This window comes from Strigops habroptila, chromosome 17 (assembly GCF_004027225.2).
Source record: "Strigops habroptila isolate Jane chromosome 17, bStrHab1.2.pri, whole genome shotgun sequence".
In the NCBI taxonomy this organism is placed as follows: Eukaryota; Metazoa; Chordata; class Aves; order Psittaciformes; family Psittacidae; genus Strigops; species Strigops habroptila.
The window spans coordinates 2,310,656-2,328,205 of NC_044293.2; the positions used below are offsets into that span (position 1 = coordinate 2,310,656).

General features: G+C 46.6%; 1 long non-coding RNA gene across 1 annotated transcript; it reads left to right on the plus strand.

Moving 5' to 3' along the window:
• Positions 1-2,933: 2,933 nt before the first annotated feature.
• On the plus strand, positions 2,934-14,326 carry LOC115616402. Its single transcript, XR_003994290.2, has 3 exons — positions 2,934-2,944; positions 8,999-9,002; positions 11,930-14,326. It is a non-coding gene; the product is annotated as an uncharacterized LOC115616402 (long non-coding RNA).
• The last annotated feature ends 3,224 nt before the right edge of the window (positions 14,327-17,550 follow it).

A 17,550-nucleotide genomic window follows, 5' to 3' on the forward strand; every position in this document is an offset into this window, starting at 1 on the left:
CAAACTTCCCATGCAAGCTCCTTCATCCCCTGAGGCTCCTGGGAGCTGATGTGTCAAGGCTACATGTGGGCCCGTTCCATAGGGTCCCCTTCTTTATGTCTATGCTAGATAGGCGGCAGAAGGGGAGATGGGTCTGCCTTGTCCTGTCAGGCTGATAAAATCCTTCAGCAGCTTCAGAGATGCTAACATGTTCTGCCTGCCAAGCTCAGGGTGATCGGAGCATCTGACAGACAGCAGCTTCCCTGTGTGTTAAACATTAATAGCTTTCCAGCTTTGCCACTGGATTTTCTGTTGCTAAGACCTGAGCTGCCTCTCTGGAGATGTCAGTCCGCGACAATACAATTACTGCCCGAGCTCCACACTTGCTGAAGAGGCCTGATGGCTTCAGCACAGACAGGGAATGGATTGCCCAAGAGTGATTAAAGGGAATATGGGGGAATGAAGGGACTGAATCGAAGATGTGATGCTTGGCAGGGGCGGAGGACAGCTGCCAGGTTGTGGAATCCATCTCCACTGAGGAAGATGAATAGCTTGATTTCAGGGAGATGTTATCACCAATATCTGATTACTCCTCGGACAATACCTAGGGCCACGCTCCAATTCTGCCACCACGATCATCTGTCACCTCTATTTCCCTCATTCTGAATAACTTTCCAAGTACCCATTACCCATCTGCATCCTCACCTGAGCTATTTCTGCAGACTTTTGGCTCTTCTGCTCTGATTCTCTTCAGTGACGTCTGCTTTCCAGGGAAGCTGCTCAAGGATGTAAATATGGCAATGTTGTATAAAGTCTCAGCAGCTTTTTTTTCCCTTCTTTTGTATATGATTCACAATTTTGTCTTTCAGGAAAATTCATGCCAGTGAAATGTCTTCTCTGTGAGATTTCGCCAAGCAGAGGGTTTTCCCTGCTGAAAATATCTGAAACTGCAAGTGTTAGGGGTTTTGGTACAAATCTGCCTTCGTGATGTTCACCATTTGGAACTGATTCAAGATTTCCTTCATGGCCACATGATCTTTCACATAGGCTAGATTTGAAAACAAACTCATTTTCTCTGCCAAAAAAATAAGGAGGAATCCTTTCATGAGAACAGGATAGGTTCCAATTCAGCAATGATCCACGTAAACACAAAAATATAGGGTGCCATCCTTCAGAAATCTAGACATTAAAAGATCAGCTAACAGAAAATAACATGATTGCTTTGAAAACTACATCATTTGCACTGTTGGATGGGAAAATATGGGCCCATGAAATAAAATCAGCAGGACACAAGTGTTAATTACTAGGGAAACAGTCCTTTCCTAAACAGTGTGTGTCTCTATGTATTTCTCCCTCTGCCTCTCTTGTTCTCTGTTCTGGCTCATGAACCATAAATGTGTTTCTGCTGGTGCCTGGTGTGGAGGGCACCATCCCAAGGCCTGGCCCAGACCTGCAGGAACTGGAAACAAAAGGTGCAATAGAGCCTGTTGCTTCAGGTCTTTTTGCTAGTTGCCAACATCACAAGACTTTGCACAGCCCCAGTGTCACTGCTGGAGGGGCAGATGTCTTTAGATGCAATAGAGACCTGTTGTGCACGTAACAAGGCAGGATGGGGACTGAGGAGCTTAGGGGAAAGGGTCATGCATTTCTAATGTCCAAGTTGTTTAATCTGTGCTGCAAGAGGACCACACTGGTGGGGAAGGACCTTACCTATAGCTGGAGGTCTGTCAGTGAAATCTTATGCATTGATTTTACAGATCTTTCTGTGCTGGTTTGCATGTGACAGGAGGCAATCAGGCTCCCTGACAGAGGGTTTGCTTTGTTCAATAACCACGCCCAGCTGCCAGCTCTCTGACTGCATCAGCCCTGGGTTATCTGAGGACACAGGGTGCCTCAGAAAAGACATTCCCCGTACTGAAATGTGTGTTTTGCTCCACATTACAGAGTGGTGCAGATGGGCACGAGCAGAGAGGTGTGTGGAGCGAGGGAAACTCCAAACATCTTGCAGTTTGAGGCATGGATTTAGCCTTGAGGAAAGCACAGGCTCAGCTCAGGACAGCCATGGCTCAGGGACAAGCGAGAACAAGCCATCAGTCATGCTGATTCAGTTCTCCTGGCACCAGTGGTTGCCAAAGGAGCACACCTAGGGGCAGTACAAGCACTTCTATGAGGAGCTGCGTGAGACTTGTTCGCTGGCTGTGGGGCCCTGTAGGATGCTCCTCTGTTGTCACAACTGGGACCATATGAGGAGAACGTGCCCCTGTGACCCAGAAGCTTGGTATGAAGTGGGAACCCTGCAAGTTTCTCGCAGCAGAGGTTCAAAGTGACACAGGAATGCCCTGCAGGGAGCGTGGTTAAGCAGAAGCAGCAGCGTGTTACACCATGTTGTACACTGAACCCCTGCAGGTCTGAGGACTCAGCAGACCCTTTCCTCACTGAGGAGAATGTACTTCTCTCACCTCCTTTGCTGCTCAGGGAGGAGCACTGACCTTTCCTTTCCCCACCTCCCCCTGGTCACGCTCAGGGCATCCATCGTCTGAGTTCACTTGAGATCCATGCCCATAAACACTCGTTTTCTACAGCTGCAGCCAGACTTTGAAGGATTATATGGCCTAATGGTTCCATCCATTTGCTTTGCTAAGAGTCATATTAGTAATATTGTGAGTGCTCGGAGTCACAGATAAAACCTAGCACTATAAACCCACTTCTGCATTTCATGCCACAGAGCCCTTTTCACCCAAGTGACTCCTCTGGCACAAAGCTCTCATCTAGCTCAATGCATGTATCACTATCCTCCAAGGCCCTAACCGAATTCATTAGAGGCAAGGCCTGTTGCTTTAATGTGCAGATGAAGTTTTCCTCTGCTGTTCCTTCCTCCCCCATAAGCACACTTTATTACAGTGCAAATAAAAGTGTGTATTCATTTCTCACTCAGTTGTGAAATTGTTGGAAGGGGAGAGAACAAGTAAATGCTCTCAAGAAAGAAAAAGAGAGAAAGAGAAAGAGCGAGCCTGTTAGTATTCCAGCAAGGGACTGGAGGCTGATGGTTTGAGCTGTAGTGAAAGGGGAGGAGAAAGCCAGGCATTTGAACTTGCTTTCCCATGTGGGAAGTGCAGGTGAGCTGATTATGAGCCCAGGCACAAGGTGGGACATGGAGGGAGGAGCAGGGAAGTGGATGCCTTGTGGGGCAGGAGGTGGGAGATCCTTTTTTAGGAGAATAATACTAGACTGGCCCCGGGGAGTTCATATCTGAGGTGCATCAGGGCAGATCCAGAACATGTCCTGGCTGAGCATCAGGACCTGTCACCCTTTGGTACCTCAGTTTACCCTGTGGCCAACAGAGATGATGGGGCAGAACCTTCCTCAGACCACACGCTGCAGTCACACAGTGAAGAGCCCCATTGTGATGCAGATTCACTTTTCACGTGAGTAGCACTGCTTTGATCACACCACTGCAGGTACTGGGTCTGGATGAAAACCTTCCCTTTTGCCATGGTCTCATTTACCACCACAACCACTCCAACGACTTCACCTTCCTTGGTGGAAAGAACTTGGAAGAGATCAGAGCAGAGGGAAAAGAAATAAGGTTACCTATTTACCAATCTGTTAATATTTATGAGGACTATGAACCAGATTAATTTCCATGCACCATTTCACCTGCAATGCTTTCCTTCCATATTCATGTAAGGGGGAAGTAAACAAACAGAAAGAAACCTGTCATTTAAATCAGGATACTTCTTTCTCTGTCTCTTTTTGGTCAGTGGGAATAATTTTCCAAGCTTCAGGCCAAGGGATGGCTTCCCAGAAGACTTCAGAGTATTATTATAGGGTCAAGATAGCCCAATACTGAGCTTTTCCTGTGAGTGATGCCATATAGACCTATGAAAAGCAAGACCTATAAGTGAGATAAGGGTGGGAATGGTTACCCTCAGAGTCACAGAGGAAGCAAAAAGCAAGGCCAGTGACAGACTCACTGTCTGACAGATCATGCACTGCACTATCCATTCACCTTCACCTCTTCAACCTAAATCCCAGGTGGTTGCAGATTTGTTATTCAGAAATACAACTGCTGCTGTTTGGATACTCCCAATCCCCCAGGGAAACATTTTCTTAATGTATCTAGGAGAAACATAGTTAAGTCTGTTTATGAAACTAGTTATTGCTATAAATTAACATTTAAAACCCTCTACAGTTTACATTCCCATTTATAAAAGCTCCCGTTAGGATTATTTGATAATGTGAATTCTCATCTACCGCTTTAATAGACCCTTCAGTGTCAGGGTGGGTTTTGATTTCAATTGCTTTTTGGTGTTTTTGTTCTTCTAGTAATAGGATTTGTTCTGCATATGACAGATTTGTCAGTGGAATTTGAACAAATAATATCAAATGAACTCTAAATGCCATTTGTATCATCAGTTTTTAATTTCAGAAGTGTCACCCTCTTGCATTTGGGGAATATGGAAATTAACAGTTCACCTCCTAAATTTTATGGCAGCCCAACGTGTCCAGAATACTTTCTGCTGATACTTCTGTTTATTTAATCCTTGCAATATAAGGGAAAGATTAGCTGTTGGTCTTTTGCTTATTTGTTTTAGAATTGCTTCATTTTTTTCATTAACGAAATGATGTAGAGTTATGCAAAACAAGGTACAAACTCTATTGGAAGTTGACTACGAAATACACAGCTTGGGGTGGAAGAAACCCAGGCTAAAGAAATAGGATGATAATAATGTGCAACAGCATGTGGTAAGAGTCTTTAAAACCCTGTATTCATGTGGCTTTACAATGAGACACATCCTTGAGAAGCTACCTTACAGTGGAGTTCTTGCTTCTGCAGGAACACAGCCCCTTTACAGCTAGATAAATAACTCCCTTTGGACCATTTTGCTTCACCAACTTCATGACCCATGCCAACATACTCAAACACAAGAAAGGATCACCATGTTAATTGCAATCCTCTTGTTATGCAAAGTCATCAGCAGACTAATGTCCCATGTTATTACCAGGAACTGCAGACACCTCAGTTCGAACAGAAGCCAGGATGTGTGCAGAGACAGACCTGAGACCTGGCAAGCTGGCTCAGCTCTGTGCGTACTTTGGGAAGGCAGACAACTCTCTCATGTTATTGCTGGAGTTAGTGACTGTGATGTATTTCTTGTGGTACAGTGTCAAGTGTGTCACAGCAGAATTGCTGGCAAAGGGGAAAGGACAGCTTACCAACGTCTCTATTTCTCTCAGTGATCAATTTAGCTCATAGCTCTCCAAAAGTGGTGGCCTCCCAGGCGGTGGGAGAGAGACAATTGCCTTTCTTTCTTGGTCTTCCCCTCCCTGGTGCCTTGCTCATGCATCAGGCCACTTTCACACATGCATTTCTTCATGCCTCCTTTTCTCTGAGCCTCCCTTGTCTTTTGTCTTTAAGCTGTAGTGGCAGTAGTTGGGTTGTGGGAGCCTTCAATTTCCTATTCAGTTCATCATGGAGCAGTAATTTTCTGCACTTCCATAATTAGGGGAATTTTAAGCAAACTACCCTGCGGATGATTACAGCCGGATTCAATTTCTGTTGCTTTGATCACCAAAGGACGAAGACGCCACTTGAATATTTGGTTATGTGCTCTGCCTAAAGAAGAACCTCACACCAGCTGCTTCCTTCCTGTCTTCTCTCTCCACCTCGCTCTTTTCAGCCCCCACCACCCCTCCCTACCAATTCAGAGATTGTCTTTCTGCTGCTTCTTTAGCTCAAGTGGAAGTAAATGCCCCTTCCTGAAAGATGAAGCTCTATTCAAATCAGGATGTTTTCCCAGCTAAAAGGCAGCATGATCTGATTGTTAGAGCAAGGCATAAGGAAAAAACATAGTCAGGGAATTTAATTTCTAGGTGTGTGCCTCGGTTTCTTCAGCAATAGAGTAATGGGGCAGAGGAACACGGCACTAATTTGCTGTTCTGTTTTGGAAAGGCTCCTATATGCAGTGTTCCAAGGGCAAACTGTAAGCCTGATTTCTCGGGTCTGCAAGATGGTTTGGGAAACCCTTTGACACCAAGGTGTCTTTGAAGTGATAATTGGTTCTTCCTGGGTTTATCAGCTTTAACACCCAGGAATAAACACAAGACCTTTTGCCATCACCCTTTTGCTTTAGCTATGCTTTAGCTATCTCCCTGATCATCTGCTTTCCGCTCCAGGGCTGGGAATTCATCCATGGGAGAACAGTCCATTGCGGCATTTAATCGTTTCTAGTTCCAGAGAGCGGAAAATGACAGAGCACTGCTGAAGTGGCTGAGGACACCCTGTGTGTTTCCTGAGCCTCCACAAATGTCTAGTGAGGGCTGCAGTGAGTGGGAAGGATGCATGACAGGAGACATAGGGAGGTGCAATTCAGGATTGAAGAAGAGGATAGAACAGCGGAAAGGGGCTGGAATGATCAGAAGAGTCAGACCACAGCGACTTCAGCTCATGCACACAGGTTGTGACAAGAGGTGAACCAGACCTGTCACAGTCCTTCCCAGCATAGAGGGAGATAAGATCTTACCTTTCACAGGTAGCTATTCTCAATGGGACACCACGCTTAAAGGGGTTCTGCCTTCCTGTTCCCAAATGTGAGCATGATGGGCTGTCAGCTCCAGTATATTAATAGATTATTAATGCTTCCAAGTTTCCTGAGCCACGTGTATGGGTTTTCGATAGGTTAATTAGGCCATATTTCAGGATAATTACAGCTGTATATTTCTACACTAATTAAGTGGCTTTAAAACATACCCACAATGTGGCTCAGTGAATCATAATTAAACTTCCTCTGCCTCCTGCTATACACTATGGAACTAATACCCATAAAAGACCCAAGCGCTGCTCCTTGCCAGCAGCAAATTAGAGCTCACAGAAATAATCTTATGGAATGTATCTTTTTCATAGAATCATGTACAAATTAATTCAAAATGCATACTACATGAGTCATCAAAACGCTTCAGCTTCCTTCTCTTTATTTATATTTATCCTCCCACATGAACTATCACCTGGTAGAGGCAGTAGGGAACCAGGGTGAAGGGAGAGTGACTCATTCATGCAACGTTTCCCAACAGTGATGTGCTTTGATTTTCCCTCCCTTCGAGCTGGGGAAGGTATAAGGTCCATGGGAAAACCGACGGTGAAATCTGCGCTTATTTCTTCCACTTCCATGAAAGCCTGCATGCCAAAGCAAAGCACAGGCTGTGGTTAGGTGCTGGTGGGGTAAAGGAAACCGGTACTGGATGCTGTGGGTCTGTCTGTTACTGCCCCTCAGGTGACGCAGGTTGTGTGGAGCAGCCAGAGCTTGCTTGGCCAGCATCAGCCCGATGGAGATGAGGAATGCTCTGGCACATCTGGGAAATAAGTGGCCAGGGATGCAGGCAGCCCCAGTGGCACTGGCCTATGGCTGGTGTGACCAGTGTGGTCCTCTCTGCGGGCTGTCGTCTTCCCCAGCATAGAAAGCATCATCTGGTGACCCTGATGGCAAAGAACCTCTTTCTTCTTTCTGGCCTAACTGTAGACACAAATGTTTTTTTCTGTTTGCCCTCCTTCTTTGTTACTGTTTGGCTGGAGGACTGAAGTTCCCTCCTCTTTCCTCTGCTGTTTTTAGCCACAGGCATCAGATGCTCTTTCAGCCTCCACTTTTGTTAGAGAAAAATGCCAGCCCCTTCTCTTTGAGGTTTATCATTCCCTAAAAGATCCCAGTAATACTTTATCTGTACTGGTTTCTTTTGTGTTTTTCAAGCCGAGATCTATCCTTTTCTTTGTGCCTTGTCTCATGCTAATATCGCTGCCTCCTGCCTACTGGAAAGCTGCTGTTGAGCCATTCTAGTCTTTTCACTGCCTGCTTGTAGGCACAGTGTCCTGACACTTGGCTGCGGGCTCCCACACTCTCCTGCAATACAAATAATAACCACCCTCTTCTTCCTTATATCAGATTTTTCCATTTCCAGTGGAATCTGAGCAGATTTAAACTTACACTTTTCATTCTCCCTGGATTTGTGAATGTTGTTCAGCAGTTTTAAAGGGCCTGGAAAACTGGATTAGATATAGGCAATTGGCTTGGCTAGCAGATTTCAGACAGTATCTGTCTGCATTTTTCAACTGCTTTACTCCAGTTATATCTCGATGCCTTTGATGTGAGCTTGCAGCAAACATTCAAGTGGACGAATTAGTAATTAGATGGTGCAGTGATGGGTGCTCTAGAAACAAAATTATACAGATAGACAGATAGATCAGTCTGACTGAGGGAAGTGAATTTTAAGCGATGTTACAGAACATTAAAGGAAATCAAATGTGATATTCTTATTCATCCTGGAAACTCATTCCAGGGGTTGAGTTCAGCTACTCAGGAGATAGACACAACGCCACGCGAGCAGCATAGCCAATCCAAAGCAGCTCTCACTTCGAGTCCTGAATGTTTGCAACTAGTTCCTGCTGCAAAGCAGAGCAAATTCAGAACTTCCCAGGACCAGGGTTTCACACTCAGAGTCCTTCTGCCATTGCTATGAGCAACCTCACCTAATTAATGGATTCTGGGAGACACATCTTCATGCAGAGAGCTCACAGACAGGAATGGAAGCCAAGCTTGTAGGATTATTCAGCCATCTCTGCCTGTGACACTGACACGTGAGTCAGGAGCTTAATGCCCTGAGGCACCGCATTCCCTGTGTGAGTACGAATCCTGGAATGCTGGTTTATCATCAACATACTGCATAAATGCCTCTTGTGCAAATCAATTTACTCCAGGTCTCATGCCTTAGTCTCAAGTGCCTCCTGCTTGGGAACAAACAATTAAGTTCTGGGTGAGGCTCATTTCCTATGGCTCATGCCAAAAGCTCTTACTGAAACAGGAAAATGGCTTGGTTCATTGCTAATTTGTAATGAATGGGAGAGGGAAAAATGCAACAAGACAATTCAGGTGAGGTATAAGGAAAAGCTTTCTAATTATGGCAGGAGTGAGGCATGGGAACAAGTTATCCAGGAGAGTCATTGAATCTTCTCCCTCCAAGACTTATAAAGGTGGGTTTTTCCAGCACCTGGCAAGGACAATCCTGCTTCAGTGGAAGAGGAAGGAATGCGATGTTCTCCTGGTGTCCCTCCCAACTGTAACGTGTCTAAGACAGAAAGGACGAAAGTTAAATTACAGGTCAACAGAGACAGGCTTCAGCTGTGATGAAGATATTTCAGAGACATCACTGAGTGTGGGGAACATGAGCCTTGGCAATGTGCAGATTCCCCAGGATGGATGAAACCTGCCTTAATTCAAGACACAGATGCCTTGGGCTTCAACCATCATCAGTGCTGAAGGTGGCTTTCTTTTCAAAAGGCCTGTAAAAGCAGCAAAGAAAGAAGAGGACAGAGTTCAGCAGATCTTGAAGGCCTCCACCTCTCTTCTGTTCTGTCGCCTGGTGTCCAAGTTTCAGGTCCAGCAATAGCATAGGGTGCTATACTATTGCTCTCGCCTCAGCCAAATGTAAATCTGCCCCAAGCCTTGCCCCAAAGCCTCCAGGAATTCTAATAGCAGTGTCTTAAAAATATAAACACTGAAATGGGGTCATTGTTAGACATGAAAATGGGTATTTTTAAAGCTGTTTGAAAGATTTGGGTGTCCTGTTCCAGTTCAGAAGGAAGGGAGTCAACCTTCCCCTCTCCTGCTCATCCAGGTTCCTGGACAATGCTTGCCACATGCCATTAACCCAGCTTTCAGTTTGCACTGCCCAGGGGGCTATTTTTCTGGCTCTGGAGGAAACAAGGGTCTGTATTTTGATGCAACCTGCTAAGTGCCCTGCAACACTTAGGCTGGAAGGCACTGTATAAAATGTTAACCATTATCATTAATCGCTCCTCGATGTTGCTGCTGACTTTTATGTGGCAGGCACTGCAGTCTATAACAAGCCACCGTCACTGTAAAAATATTCCTGTACATTTGCAGCTGAGCTGGAGGGCAAATCAGGAGAAGGAGAATAAGCATTTGCAGCTGCTGAGAGGGATGAAAGGGGTTGATGCCTTGCAGGGGTTGGCAGAGGTATGGGGAAGAGGCAAGGCTGGATGCAGCAGCTTCAGCAGGGCTGGGGCTGAACCAGGCAGTGCTTCCAGCAGGAGTTACAGTTTGCTGCAATAACTCCATCCCCGAGTGCAAACACAACGATGTTGGCTCTCTGAATACAAATAGACTTTTTTGCCATGTGGACAGCCTGAGAAAAATTAGACACATCTTTTCCTGCAGTTTGGACATCAATAGTATACCTGAGGGGACTTTCCATGAAAATTCTGGATCAGGGAGTGTAACTGGGTGTTTGGTGTTTGATTTTGAGGACTGAAAGGATGCTGCCACAGGGCAGGAGAGAGCAGGACTGAGGAGGACTCCCATTCTAGGGGACTCACAGGGCAGGATAGTCCTGTTAGTTCAGGGCAGTGGTGCTGGGGGTGCATCAAGATTGTACTGAAGGAGCATGCAATGGGGGTGCAATGGTTGTGCAGAAGGCAGAGCATCCCTGCTAGGCAGGGCTGAAAGTTCAGGCTGCAATAGAGTGCATCCCTGGGGACTCGGTACACACTACAGAAGAGCATTTCAGGTGCAGGTGAGTTCAACAAATCAAGAACGTCCAAGGCAGAAGAGGATCTGACAACTACACCTTCTTTCAGAGACATCCCTTCCTGGCAGACACCTCCTCTGTGTTGAAGGCATGAAACCGTGTCTTGACTACACCCTGTGCTCCCATCTCTTCCTGCCTCTCCTCCTGCTGAAAGGGGGTGTGATCCCCCAAACAAGCCACAGCCACTCGCCTTTCCCCTTGCCAACAGAGCTGGTAAAAGATTAAAGGAGCGAACAGAGGATTTGTTCTAGAAGCAATGCTATCACCTCGGGCAGTTTTAATAAACCGATAATCAAATAAAGAACAGACTACAATAAATTAACATCTTTTACCAGGAGCCAGGCAAGACTATCCTTTTAAAGCCATTGTCAGTGTTGTAAGCAGTGAGAAGGACGAGGGAGGAGAGATGAAGGAGCAGTCGAGGGGAAAAGCAGGGGGGAAAAAAAAAGGCATTTAACCCTGCTTGTTAGACATGCGAATCCCACGTCCAATTTCCAGCGGCCTTACACCATGTGTGAGCGCTGATAAGGCCCTGTGTGAAATTGACAGCTCGGTCTGGGGCGTCTATCTGCCATAAACCATTTCTTTATTGCACAGATAAAGGAGCGAGGCTGGCTGAGCATGACTGTGCGATTAAACTTTCCATCCAAGGAAGGAGAGGTGAAGAAAGAAACACATTCCTATTAGGGCCGCTATTAGTTAATGAGCAAGTGTGCGTGTGCGAGATGGTAGAGTGTTTGCATACACACACCTGGTCCCAGGTTGTGTGTGAGAGCAGAGCAGAATGAAGGTGGAAAGGCAGGATGGGGAGTGGACGGAGTAGCTGTACGAGCACCGTGCGATGCAGGTGGGCTTGGAGATGTGTGCGAGAAGCAGGTAAATAGGGAGCAAAACCATGTTTGGGCACATTCAACTGTTTGTGAGGACAGGCGTGCAACGGTGCTGGAGGAGCGGACCACGCACTAGTGCTGCTGCTGCCTGATGGACTGGCTCTCTGAGCTCGGCTCTGAGGGTTCTGCATTTTGGGTACTGAAGCTTGCACAGCTTTGCTGAGTAGTGTTACACTGCCTGGCGTGTTTCCTGAGGGTGTTATCCCTGCACTTCTGATACTGCTTTACTTACACCTCTATCCCTGGTGCAGTCCCCAGGTAAGATCACTGGTGATCAGTAGGGCGATCAAAGGGGATAGATGCACAGCCCTTGGGCTCTTCCAGCTATAGGTTCCTTGACTCTGTTCCCCAGCCAGGGAAGGTCTGATCTCTGTGCCTGGACAGTGGACTAACATGGCACTGTGTGGCAGGCCCCCTGCTTTCTCCTCACTGCTAATGGAAGCCAATGTATTGGGGAGGAGAAGCCCAGAGGGCTTCGGAACACTTGGACTGGATCAGGACTGTTAAATCGGAGCAGATGGCCACGTTAGCCCTGCAAAAGAGCAGCAACTCTCTGTATTCATCACTGGCCACCCATCCAGTCTCTGCCTTCCAATTTTCTCTGCAAGCCTTTGACAGCTGCTCCCAGGGAAATTGCACTCGTGTGGTGAGCCGGGGTTAGAGAAACGTATCCCTCACCTCCTTTTCATTAGCAATAAGCACGCACTCCCTTTGTCTTCTAAAGCAATTTCATAGCCGGTGCACAAACACGGAGCCATCAAAGGAGCCTTTCGCTGGGCTGGCACGAGAGACAATGGGAAGCAGATACACCTTCATCAACAAAGCAGCGCATTTCCATTTTGATAACAAATGTCTCTGGCTCCCTGTTGAACACCTGCATCTTGTTTTCCCTCTGTTTTCTCTCTCCTTCCCCGAGCCAGCGAGAGGAGTCCGCCAAGCAGAATGGTGTGTACAATAGCATTTCCCCCTTCCCTCCCATTGCCAGTTGTCGTGCTGACAGATCTGATAGGCCTGCGTGCCACGCTTTGCCTTTCGTTCTGAACAGCAGAGAGAGAGAGAGAAATGCAGGCCTTATTTTCCTCCCTTCAGCGTTATCATCCTTTTTCATGTTCTCATTACAATGCCACCATGGCGATAGAAAAAGAGAGATTCAGGAGCTGCCAAAAGAGCCACCAGCTATTTTTCTGCTCCCAACAAACTGATGCATGGCAAACTCTGCATGGGTATTTACAGGGGCGCTGACTCGTCGGAGTAGGCGAACATGGCCCTGCCCACACAAAGACAAGCAGAGCACTATCATAATTAGATGACTCCACCCATTTCCTAATTATTTACCTGTTTTACCTCCTCCCTAAAGTAATTATCTTGAGCAACTGTGCAGCAGATCCCAGGGCATGTGGCAGAGGATGAAAACCCTGGTTCCTTTTGCTTTTGCAAGGCTGAAAAGCAAGGCACTGAGCTTCCGTCCATCTCCCCATCTGGGCTGATACTGTCCTGTGTTTCAGGTGTTTTCCATGCCGCTTGAGCAAGACCAGCATCTTGTGACTTGCCTGCATTGAGGACAAGTTGTTAGGCGTTGTGTTACAGAGGGAAATTATCATAGACAGCCCTCCTGGCTCAGCTGCTGCCTCTCAAGCCTTGCGGTATTCATGTCCCCAAAGCTGATTTCAGCCACTGGGGGTCCTGGGAAAGGCAGGCGAGTAAATGAAGAGCTCCAGCGCTTTGTCCTCAGGGACATTCTGTGATGGAGCACTAGCTGAGCACAGGAAGGCTGAGTTTGCTCCCTCCAGGCTCTGCTAGGAGAGCATACTGAAACGTAGTTGGAAAGATGTGATGCACTATACAGGTTCCTCCCTTTACTGATGTCAAGTGGCAATTCAGAGAAGGCCTCCAGTGCCAGGAGCTGTCCCGAATGCTGCTTAGTCCATTTTGTCTCATCTACCAACATTTCCTGGTCTGGCAAAATTTCCAGCCTCAGATGAAGAGCAGTTTCCTTATCAGATTCACCCTGAGAGGGTGAACAGATGACTTCTTTGATTGCAGTACCTCTCTCAGTGACATGACACAGTGCAGGGATTGAGAGAGAAGCAGGGGTGAAAGGGAAAGCTGATTTGGAAGAAAGAGAAAGAAGGATGGGTGAAAGACGACCTAAGGAGAGGGAGATCGGAGTGTAAAGAAGGTAAGGAAACACACAGGAGATCTTTCTAAAGGTAGGAGGGAATGAAAGACTGGGGAAGTGATGAAAACAGAGAGGGAAAGAAGCATTGCATATGATGGATTGTTCACCAGGAATCCAAGATCAAAATGCCAACTAAATTAGGGTATTACAGGTCACTGAACAGAAATTGCACAATGGCTGAGTCTCTAACAAAGGTTAAAACATGGAACAAAGGCAAATAATGATACAATCCAGAGTCAGTGACCATAAACTCCAAACAAAAAGGAGGGCGTTGCAGAGATGATGGCAAAGCAGAAGAAATCATTGCTTGCAATCGGTGTTCAGTGGGTCAGATTGAAAAGAAAATGTGCTTTTCAGACCTAACATCCTGGATGCAAACACAGATGCAGGTTTGGCAATGTCTTTCAATAAAATTAATGCACTTAGAACACTCAGTAGGAATGAGAAGCCGACATCAGCTTAGGGACAGGCAGAGACATGCCTAAAAGGTACAGTATTGCATATAAACATCAGAATGAAGGAAGGAAACCTTGGTTTCTCTGAGCTGCTGAACACAGCTGCCTGGGAATTTTTCAGTGAAATCTTTGGTTGAAAACTATCAATTTAGCAAAATTGAAGCTCTTTGCATTGAAAAGGGCCGTTTTGCTAAACTTCTGGTTTTGAAAACATTTACAGAAAAGAATTGAAATGGTTGGAGTGTATCAGTTTTAGCCTGGTTTTCTGAGGAAAGGGAACTTATGAGATCACATCACACATAGTATGCATGAGAAAAGGCAATTGCTTTTCTGTCCTCTCCTACAACTCTTGAACCCTTTGACAGGCTTCAACCAAATTTGACAAAGGGGTAGTGGGTCTGAGTGTTATTAAACTCTACACAGGTTCGTGCAAGAGGCAGGTTATATAGAAAAGATGTTGGGGAAGCAGCTGGGTTATGACATTAAGAAACAGCACCCAGAAACCCTGACTCCCCCTAATCTTATGCATAAACCATCTCTGCTCTCCCAGACAGGCTGTCCTTTAGGTGACTTTTGGGGTTGCTATGGCAGCAAAATTGATAACTCCCATCTAAAAAGGCAGTTCAGTGTTGCGCAGGAAGATCAATGGCATCCATCATGCCTGTGTCCCATAGGTGCTGGGGTATATGACCACCATATCTACTCCAGCTGTATTTTCCAGAAATCCTTATAGCTGCATGCTGTTACTTCGACCGCCTCTCCTCTGCTCACAGTTCATCCTGTAAAGAGAAAGCTGTAGCCCAGCATGTGGAAAGTCAGTGAAAGATATACAACATTCTTGCTTTGACAGGGATGTTTTACTTTACCTTAGGTAGAGGGTGGCTATGACCATGGCTGCTTGTCAGATGCTCAACAGTACACTGCTCTTTAGAAGGATGCTTTGGGTCCTGCACGCAGTGATAGATGCTCCTTCAGCTTCATATCTTGTTCTGCTGCGAGTCTGAGATAGCAAAGTCTTTGCCGGATTTCTTTAGGGTACTATCTTTTAACAGCTCAGATCTGCCTAGCAGCCAATGAGGTTGTATAAATAGAAGGAATCTGGGGATGCAAAAGATGGAAAGGCAGCCCATGTGGTCTGTGACATAAAACCAGTACTCACAGCAACTGTACCGTACTGAAAGGGAGTGAGAAGAGACACATGGCAATGCTGAGAGCACAGCCTGGATCTACAAACTCCAGGCTGCAAGAAATTCAGGTGACAACAGCATGTGGAAGATCTTGTTAGTGGTCTAGACATTGCTAGGGTCACCATATCTCACCCTGTTTCGACACAATTGTGTCTCTGTGAAGTAACGTTAAAAGCGAACACTGCTCCTGTCCCCTCCAAAATCGGAGGCAAAAAGACAATGATGAGATCCAGCTGCAGCTGCTTGTACTACAGCCCTTAATAAATGTTGACATTTTTACAGAGAGAAGTGTGTATTTTATTGGTGTTAATATGAGCTACACAGGATTAACAGGACCCCAAACATTGTTCTCTCAACATGCAAATAAAGGCATATTTGCTCTTGTCTCTTATTTTGGACTTCACTATAACTTCCCTTCCCTTTGATGCTGAGATGATGCAGCAGGGGGGGATTAGCCCTCTCCAGCTCCCCAGACCTGGGGATCCACTTTACACCTCCAAGCCCCTTCCCTGGCAGCATGGCCGTGCTGCCCTGCTCTGTTGCCAAAGCAGTCACTGGGCTGCTCAGCTTCGCTCTCCCTCATGCTCCCTTTTGACCTGCCTTATTTTTAGCTGCTTCTCACAGCTCTCTGAGCTGCACATTTCTTCAGCTTTGTAGTGGCTAAGGTAGCAATAGCAACTGCAATTTGCAAGCTACGTTTCATGGATAGTTTAATATAAAACCCCTGCATTAGCTTGAGCAGCTCCTTAGCGTTCACAAAGCTGCTGCTTATCACGCATGCATACTGCATTCTGCCCTGTCTTCCACTTGCTGTTAGGAGTGACACCATTAGCTGGACTGGCCCAGAGCTACTGTTTCGCACTCAGTCTGCAAACAAACCTCTTCCTCAGTGGCCCTCCAGAGTAAGCAAACAATTGCTTTGTACTTCAACATCCCTCACCAGTGATGGAGATGAAGGCTCCTTATTTCCAGTCTGACAGGTAGGTCATCGTCCATCCCAAAAGGGTACCACACGCCATTGACCCTGTCTGCCAGGTCCTGTGCTACCTATTAGACTGTCCTCAGGCAGGGCAGTGTCTGTGGCAAGTGTCCAGTCATCCCTCTGGAAGTCATACTTGCTTTGCAGTCATTTGAATCTAGCTTAGCTCTGTGAGCAAGCATGCTGCCAGGTAGAGTACCTCCAGCCGAGCGCATGAGATCTAAATCATTGCTTATACCTCTGAGTATTTTCCAGCCTGCACTTCAGCCCTCCTTCCCATCTCTCTCCATGCTGGATGAACAAATAACCACAACAAGCCGCAGGGATGTTAAAGGCAGGCTCTCATTCTCTCCTGGGACTCATCTGTGCAGATGCAGTCACCTTTCTCTCAATTAATCCCATGGAAGCTCTGCGAACTGCTGTGCCACAGTCCCAGCACTGGTAAATCTCTCTCTTGCTCACAGCTGTTTATTCCCTGGTTGGAGCAGCTGGGATTTGCAGCTCTATAAAAGTCTCTGAGCACCACTGGGGCCCCTAGGCACCCTCATGAATAACACTACTCAGTATGGAAATGATCTGACTGGAGAGGAGGCCAGGCAGAGCCCCTGGGGTGCCATTGTTGTCTCTTGGCTGAGGGGACCTCATCTGTCTGGTGTCAAAGCCTAAAGCCTGACTCCTTCATGTTGGTTTTGTGTGTAAAAGCTTCACCCAGCACACAGGGATAAAGGAGATTTTCCCCACACCCTCCTGGCTTCTGTGCCAGCCCTGTCCTTCCCAGCTCACTGTGTGCAAAGTCCCCAGCACCATGTACCCAGACATAAGGGGTAAATGCATTCAACTTACAGGAAATGGCAACTCTGCGTTAGTGGTTTAGAATGTCCCTGTCAACTGAGGCAATCCTGGAGAGAAGTCTATATATGAGACCCAGGAAGCACTGTCAATACACTTATTAATGATGTGCTGAGGCACAAGTTGCTCATGTAGGCATGCAGATAGAGGAAATCATACAGATCACGGTCCTTCCCCCTGTAGCCATGCACAATTTTACTGTTTTCCCTTGCCATCCATTACCAGCCCTGTCTTCCTATCCCGCTGTTCACTGCACATCCAGTACAGCCTGTGTCATGCTGTTCTCAGTGACTCAGTAAGCTGATATCTGGTAAATACACAAAAAGCTCTTGTCTCCCCACACTACCCAGTGCCTGGGGAAAAGCTCTGGGAGATCAGGTTCCATCCCACTAGTTCTGATGCCTCCTCTCCTGGCCAGCCAATGTGCCAGCCACCG